The sequence below is a fragment of the Apteryx mantelli genome, chromosome 3 (genome assembly GCF_036417845.1).
Source record: "Apteryx mantelli isolate bAptMan1 chromosome 3, bAptMan1.hap1, whole genome shotgun sequence".
Taxonomy (NCBI): domain Eukaryota; kingdom Metazoa; phylum Chordata; class Aves; order Apterygiformes; family Apterygidae; genus Apteryx; species Apteryx mantelli.
In genome coordinates this window covers 41,901,261-41,910,254 of record NC_089980.1, presented here as the reverse complement: position 1 = coordinate 41,910,254, position 8,994 = coordinate 41,901,261, and positions in this window count along the sequence as shown.

Below are 8,994 nucleotides of genomic sequence, written 5' to 3'. Positions count from 1 at the left end.
TTAGCAAATCTTAGTCTCATTTGCACAGAATTTTGGAGAAAGATATTTTATTCTAGGAGTTGTATTTACAGTGTTCATTTCAGCTGCTGCATTCCCCATACAGCTGTTTGTGATAGATCAGATGTTGTTATTTCTACTCCCTCGCTGGATGAGAATAACTTTTTCTAAGTACAAGTAATGAAGAAGACATGATGAACAGCAAATAAAGAATGGTGAATATTTGTGCTCATGCAAGAGTAACTGTATGCTAATGGAGGTAGTGGTAGGAGGATCATTCCCCAGGCATTCATATGAACGAAAAATAACTGACATGAATATTTACGAACTGAAAATAACGTGGGATAGACAAGCCATAGTAGAACCAAACACATTTTGAGTCTGGCTAGGTTTTCACTAACACAGGTGGCAAAGAGAGCTTCATCTCCCCTTCAGCTGCTGGTAAAAAAATATCAGTGGACAATACAACCAAAGGAGACTTTTACCAGTACAGGAAAAGATTGGTCCATGGCTGTTTTGGAAAAGGCTGTTTTGGGAAATCCTGCTGGGGGTGCTGAGGATGACAGATGAGAAGACAAAAATGTTGTCCTGAAAAAGCAGTGTAGCAGCCTGTAGAACTGCTGTAATTTAGATAGGTCTCTAGCACAGGCTAACTAATTTTGGGGGTTGTGAAGCCAGTTAAGACCAGAAGAATGCAAATCCACCTCTGTTGACAATGTTTGGGGGTGAAGTTTTGTGCAGAAAGCACACATAAATATTGCTGTCAAGAGTTATTTCATATTTAGTTTTAATTATCCCACTCCAGTTTGTGCTTGGGGTATAAATCCAAAATAAATCCAGAATAAATCCTTTCTTGAATGGCTGAAGATTTACCCCCTGGTGTATTTCAGAGGAGATTCAGTCTAATGCAGAGGATTTCATTCTGCACAGCAGTAAGGTCCATCTGTACCCACCTAGTAGTATGCACAATAGGAGCATCCAGCCTTACACTGTTTATATTTATAGATATGAATTTTTATATATATACACATATAAACAGAAAAATTAAATGTATCCTAATTAGTTTATAAGACACATACAGTAGATTCTCCAGAATAGCCAGGAAAAGATGGGGCCTCTGAAAGGCACGACATCCTCTCCTCATGAAAATGAGATCCAGGTCACCTGTCCAAGAGACTAATTTTGAAGCTCTTCACCAGGTGTAATCCATATTAATGCCAGATACAATTTAAATGAGTGGCATTAGCAGTGAATCTAACCTACCTGACACAGTAATACCTTTTAGCTATTTGGAAACTGGGTCACCAGTTTGATATCCTTCTCAAAACAAGGATTATTCTTTGTCTCCTGCTGGAAGAATGACAAAACAATGGGTTGGTTTAGTCAGCATATTTTTGGTTAGTTAGTTAGTTTTGTGGTTGTTATGAAGAAGTTGTCCTGAAATGGGCGTCACTGGACTATTTATCAGGAGTGAAGAGTTAGCAGATCCTCTGATACTGATGTATGTACATACCACCTCTTGGGAGAACACTTGAAGATAACGAATGCCTTTCAGGAAATTGGGATCCTCAGTTTCTGTGTGATAAAGGAGCTGAATTCATCTGATCATTTTGTTACGCTGAATAATTCAAACATCTGTAATTGTAATCATCAATCTCTGTAGCCAACAACAAAATTGCATAAGGGTAACTAACTGAGAAAGGAATATGGCCAGAAAGTATATCAGCCAAAGTCTGTCCGCCTATTCTCTGGTGGTTTGCTGTTACCTCATAGCACCAGCTGTGCTGACGTGTACTGCAGATAAAAATAGCCTCTTGCCTAAAATCAAATGATAAATCAGTGAAGAAACAGGGAAGGGAGGAGAGGAGAAATGCAGAAGGGAGGGAATTGGTGGGTTCCAGAAGGCCAGGCTAGAGCTGTGTGATCCTTCCCTCATGAAGAAACTGGAGCTGTTACAGACTGGTCTAGATGGCAGAAGTGGAGCCACCTTATGGATCGAGCTCCCAGAGCCATCTATGACATACCCTCACCAAGGAGGGACAAGTTCCTCAATCTCTTTCAAGCTCACACTCAGTTCTTTTCCTGGCAGAAGTCCAAACCATGTGGGTCTAACTCTCTGACTCTGCTCAGCCAAGGTTGGAGGTGGTGCAGTGATTCAGGCAGCCAGCACCATTCACGTACTGCAGCCTAGAAGTTGCAACAAAAAAACATATTTCTCTCATCTGTATTCTTGACTTCTAACCAGTGCTAACCATTAGCCAACACTCAGTGTATCATGGGCAGTTACGTTTCAATCATTTGAGTCTGTGTAGTCATTTCAGAAGTGTTTGTGTAGCAGCCCAACCGTACGGCTAGTGAAGGCTCTCTGGCAGCTGCTCCCAACCATTTGTATTAACGGCCCCAGGACTGACTGCATTTTCACGTTCCTGCTAAGCTTTGCACTGGCCTTGCAACCCAGCTTCAAAGATCCACAATCCCATTGGGGTTTCTTCATTAGAAAGCCATCATCTTATGGTCTGTATTAAACAGGAGGAGAAATAAGATAACTTCTTTTGTTGATCTTAAATCTATGGACACCAGTTATTAGGGATCAAATTAGTACTGTGTTTTCTCCTTCTCATCTCCAAATATTACTACACAACCCTGCTATTGCAGTGTGCAATGAAGTCTTCTGGAAGATGGGATCCTTCTTCTATACAAATTTTCTATTATATGCATATTCAAGGTATTTGAGTGTAAGAGAGAATATCTGGTCCTTTGTTCTGCCCAAAGTCATGTGAGAAAGGCACTGTTAGAAGTTATGGTGATGGAGGGAGTTGCTTGTTTTATGGCACAGATTTTCATATTTGGTGAAGCTCCTATTTATTGTTGTTGTTGCTGTACACTTTGCTCTGGGTTTAGTGACACTGTGAGACACACAGGAGGTGCACTCTGGCCTCTCGCAGGCGAGGAATGTTCTCATCATCTCTGTACATACTCATCTATGGGCTACATTTCCAAGCTCCTCGGGCAACTCAGTCTCAAATGACAAAGCTTATCTTTTTTGCAAAGTCAGGCTTGACAAGGTCAGAGGCAGATAACAGAGGAAGAGTCACTCAGAACTCATTTTTGTCCCAGTTTTAATTCTAAGTTGTGCTTTGCTTTCTGGGATATGAATTTTGGAAGAAACTGTCTGCTTCCTTATGGAGGACAGAATAAGGACATGTTCTCCTTATGGAGAACAGAATAAGCCCATGAGGCTTGGGGTACAGCTCTCTGAATTTTTCCTGAAGATGCTTTTCCTGAAACAACTGGTGTTGAATCTATCACAGGGTATTGGTCTAGAGCAATTGATCCCAACTAGCCAGACCTAGCATGTTCCTACATTGCCAAGCCACCTGTCCATGCCTGTGACCTGCCAGTGATCCAGTGCTGGGGCTCCTGCTTCACCAGGTCCAGCCCTTGTGCATAAACACAGATTCCAGCAGTGACCCACCATGCAGTCCTCTGCTGCAATAACACTTGGATCTCATCAGTCCAGTGAGTACCATTTTTCTGCCTGTGGTACATCAGATTTATGGGTCAAATTATTTAAAGCTTCACATCTCTGAGTCATGTTCGAAGGAAGGAAGATTAACACATCTCCTCTCTGGATTTCTGTTTCAGCCTCATTACAACAGGGTAAAAAGTAGATGTTTCACAGCATGCAGGCCTGCCTGTACTTTCTCAGATCCTACATTTCACATCAATGTACCAATAATTCTGGCAAAGAGGGCCAACTTCCCTGAAACAATAGAATCTATTCTTTCTGTGCAGACACCCATCTTGTGATTTGACTCATAAAATGTGTAGGTGATAATTAACTGCTCAGTATTAAAATATTCCTGCATTGTTCATTGCAGAGAAGAGGATGGGAGTATTAATACTTTCAAAATAAACTAGTGCTGCTAAAAGGAACCCTATGTGAAAAGCATCATGAAAGACATCCATTCAATTTATCATTGCTCAAACAATATTTCAGGCAAACATGGCAGCACGGCTTATTAAAGGTTCCCAGCACATTCCCTTGGAGCTCTGGTTTTCAGTGGCTGAATTTTTATTTGGAAATTTTCAGCCAAAAGGATTCAGCTATTTTCAAAAGAAAAGGAATGGAAAATTTGTTTGCTTATATGAAAAAAGAAATCCGGAGACAGTTTTAGTGGTCCCCATGCTTTGAAGTGCAGCCTGGATAATTTGTGAGTGAAGGGACAGTGTGTCAGGTGTGCTTTGTGCTACTTTTAGGGAATGTTACTGAGACCTGGCCAAACCAAAAACCCATGAAAAAATATGCAGACTGCACATGCTCCGTGAAGACCTCATTAGATTTATCAATAAAAATCTCTGGAGACTGTGCATGCTTTGTCTCCTCGCAGCTCCTGTATGTGACCAAACTGCACATGCACCACCCCACAACAACGCAACTGGACTGGCTCCAGCTACGAGCTATGGATATTCCTCGGAAATGGCAGCTCCAGGCTAAGTGCACTGGAGCTTGGAGCTCATCTCTCCTGTGCTCTAGATAGCTCTCTAGTCAGCCTCGAGGCACTGTGGAGAGGGCAAAAACTGGATTTGGGCTTAGGAAAAGGAACAGGCTGAAGCAAAGAGTTTGATAAGCTACCTAGAAAGAGAAGTTTCTGCTCTCTTTCTTTCTCCTGTTACTATTTCATAAAAAATTTTGAATGTTTTATTGCCAAACCAGAAAAGCTCTACATAACAAACCATAAGGTTAAAGAACATAACATATATGGGTGCATGTGTTCACATAAGCGTGTGTGCATGAACACAGATGCACACATATGCTGATATATCTATATATATTTGTATCTGTGGCATTTGCCATCTGTTGGCAGTGTAATGCTGTGAATAAGCATCTGGCATTATTTCATAGAGTAGGGCCTTTTGACAGCTGATGCTAGGCAATGCGTACCATTGGGGATTAAGGAGCAATTAATTAGGACCAGACAAACATATCACAGAAAATAAAATCCCTATATTGAAAGCAAGAGTTTCAAGGTACTCTTTGGTTTAATTTTCATTGGGCCTAAGACCTAGAACCAAACTAAATATAACATATGTGGATGGAGCCCCTCATCATGTTTAAGGTAATTTAAAAGTAAAACATGTAAAATGTTAATAATGTCATTTGTTAATTCCACATTCAGAATATTATTACATCTCCAGAATCACCCAAGTAATGAATTATAAACACTGAACACAGAAGGGAGAGAGTCATCGATAATGGGCTCCAGGAAAATAGGCTTCAAGGAGTAGATGGGGGAACTGTATACACCATATGGTATGTTGTGTATTACCCATGGGTTAATGGGTACAAAACATTGGAAACAGATGTGACACTTAAGCTATTCAAAGACTAAGATGTGTTCTTTGTTATCAGATGGAATTATTCATTGGCTTCCCAATCTGAAAGTGCTTAAATCATTACTGCATTTATTGCATTTGCCCAGATGCCTCCAGGGGCTCTTTTTGGTCAGCTGTCTTTGCAACCCTTCTGCTGGGTGAAATGTGAGAATGAAATAAGCAGAGTCTTTTGAAACATTAATTTCTTCTCTTTCCAGGGCGAATCAGTTCCATGGACTGAGATATAAATAAGCTTAGCCAAGGGAATGCTACAACCTTTCAGTCCTGCATTGTGCAGTGCAGTGGTACCTTTCATTGCTTTGTTGTAATGCATTGCTTTATGAATGGATTAATCTGAATGGTAACCAGCTACTGGGTGGAGTTTGGAGAGATCTAAAATGCTATGGTCCTCTAAGGACAAGGGGAAAGCAAATCAGCTGATGTTTTCTAGGGCTGGCAAACTCAGAAAAGACATTTGAAACCAGAAGCATATTCTAATTCATGCAAACAGTAAGGAAGATACAAATTGTGAGTAAATAGTATGGTCGGCTTTGCTACTCGCATGTACACACACACACACACACACACACTTTCATATTCATATACAACCAGTAGATTCCCAGCAGTCATCAAGTAAACACCACATTATCAGAAATTTCAGAGTTTCCCATTTCATTATCTTGTTTTACAGTCTCCAGGATGATATTCTGGGGGATTTGGGTTGTTTCTTTTAGTAGGACTAACTATGTGCAGCATTTCATAGTGGAGTCATATCCTGTTCTTTCAAGTAAATGGCCTAATATATTTTTAGAAACAAAGTTTATGCTGCTATTACAGAAGATGCCAAAAAAATTAACTTAGGTTACACACCCATGTACAGTTGTCTTTAATTATTTCCACAGGCTTCACTTTGAATTTTGCAGCATCTTTAATTGTCCAGGCTCTTTTTTCAGAAGGTTTTTGTCGATCTATGTTGTTTTCTTTACTGTCTACACTACATGACACTTGCATCTAACACACAGTGCAGCTGCATGCCACACTACCACATTAATTTATGTGACAGCACTCTTACTTGAGGTCTGCATAAATTTCTCAGCATAGGGTTGTGGGATTGGGGGACTAGTGCATTGGAGCTAGCTCAGCTCCTCAGCAACATGTGAAAATATTTACTACACTCAGGTAAGTGGATATCTATATATCATTTCATCAGCCACTGATATGCAGTTGCCCTCAGAAGTGGAGCAAGGAAGAATCCATTCCATGCAGCAGCACTATACAAAAATAATCAAATACAGAGATGCTGAATGAGGTGCACACATGAAAACTACAGCAGAATATAGACAGGATAGAGCTTAGTCAGGGTGGGGTATTTGGAAAAGGACCATGGGATTGCACTCATGTGTTAGCAATTAGGGTGTTGATACAGGGTTTGACACAAAAGGCAGTGATGTCTGCAGCAGTGCAGAGGTCTGCTTGGTTGGTGGGGCAGTGGTAGTCTGAAGGATAGTCAGGATCCAGCAGTGCTCCAGGTACTACCATCTCAGGACTCCTGGCTGGCTCCAGTCATCTCTAAGGGTTGTGTCCATAGGGGTATTTGCTGTGGTCCTCATTATTTTTTAAAGCTTGAGAGTCTGTTAGGTAGGATCCTTCCCAGCCCCACCACTTGAGCACTACTGGGCACCTGCACTTGTGAAAAGGAGGGAAGGGGCAGGGCCCAGACTGCTGGAGGAAAGTTGAAGGTCTCTGCCAGCCTGGGAACCCTGTGCTGAGCTGAGGCACAAGAACATTAGCTCAGGGCTGTGTGGAGGCACTGTGGTCACTTTCTGATGCACCCTGCTGGTCCCTGCCTCCCCCAGGAGTCCCTTGGTCCTCATGCTCCCAAGTGTTGTGAGCACGGAAGATAATTGCTGGGTATGGGTTTCATTTTGCTCACTATTTGCAAATTTGCTGATGTGGATTGAACCTCATTCATTAAAGCTAGATGAACTGAAATCATGATTAACAGTTATAAATGCAGCTGTTTGTTAGATTGTGGACTTTATTATCTGGGTCCTTTGGCAATCACCTATTATTTTAAAATAGCATCTGTTGACTTATGTGTAAGCTTGTATGAGAAAGTGAAAGAGATGTTTTCCTTTTTTACAAAGAAGACGGTACTGGATTTTGCTTTTGAAAATTCATGGCTGCATATGCTACTAATACTGATGATGAACTCAACAGCTAAATTAAAAACAACCCAGATGTCATGTTCAAAGGGAAGCAGAAACATAATAAAAAGTAGTCTGACCACACTGCAGCATAATGAGTAAAAGAAAATCATTACATGAACTTCTTCAAGAGTCTTCGGTACAATGTAAATGTAAGTAAGTGTCATCAACAGTTAATAAGAAGCTGCCATCTGGACAGTTGGATGATGTAGACTCTGGCACTGGATGTGTCATTCCTCCTGAAAAGCATGAGAAAACCAGAGGCTCTCAAAGATGTTGCAAATAAAGTTTGCCTGGAACTCTTCTGAATATATAAATGTTGGCTGTGAGCCAAAAGCCTACAAAGTTAGTAAAAAAAGGTTTTCTCATATTTCAGCAGATTTCAGATCCAGGCTTAGATCACTGTTAAAACATATTAGTGATAAAGATCTGTCTTAAATATAGCTATAAAAAAAGATGGTTTTTTGCAAGTTTTTTTCCTATGCATTCCAAAGAGAGTTGTACCACTTGATTCCTACTGTATGTCTAAAATCCTGAAGACAATGATCATTTGAGGGAAAGAGAAAGCAAGCATATAACTTTTCACAATCATTTTTTAAACAATTATTGTTCCTTGTTTAGGTTTCAAAGCAGACCACAGCAGAAAAAGGAAAAACAGGTGCTTTGCTTTTCCCCAAGAATGTTTTTACTGTACATTTTTTAGCAAAAAAAGAAAATAAAGGAAAAAAAATATTCTGATCACAGAGATGTAATTTTCTAAAACTCCAAGTAAGAAACGTGACAAATACAAGATCAAGTACACAGCCATGTCACAATATATCTCTGCGCCTTTAAAAAAAATATACATAGAGTTTTTCATGTGTTATTTTCTCTGTGCCTTGCACCCTTTCTCCACATCTTTTACAAAATCATAGGAACAATGTGCAATTTCAGAATGGTTCCCAGTAGCTGATTGTTGGGAGACGACAAATAAATAAACAAAGTAAGGACAGTTGCAGTAGCCACCAGAATGCTGGAAATCACAGTAAAGTCACTGAGGACAATGAAATCAGTTGGGTGGGCCTTGTGCATTCCCAAAACTGCAGTAATGCTCCCCCAAAAGGAATCAGAGAATCAGTTTGCAAGCCCTAAAGAGCTCCTGTTCTTAGTTAGCAAGTACCTCAGTGAGGGTGAGGGACAGAGGCTTAGGAGTATATGGGGGACTGGGGAACAGCAGGCTGTAATGCAGGGGACAAAAGGGAGACACTATGTTCTGAGACATCCAAATTTAACTCAGTTTCCATGGCTAATTGGGAACATACTCAATCCCCTGAGTATGCACAAAACTTACATTTCCTGTGATTCTACTGATACAGTCAAGTCCTGTTGGGGCGACTGTACAAAAGAGCTCTTGTCACAATAGAGTGAAAGTGTG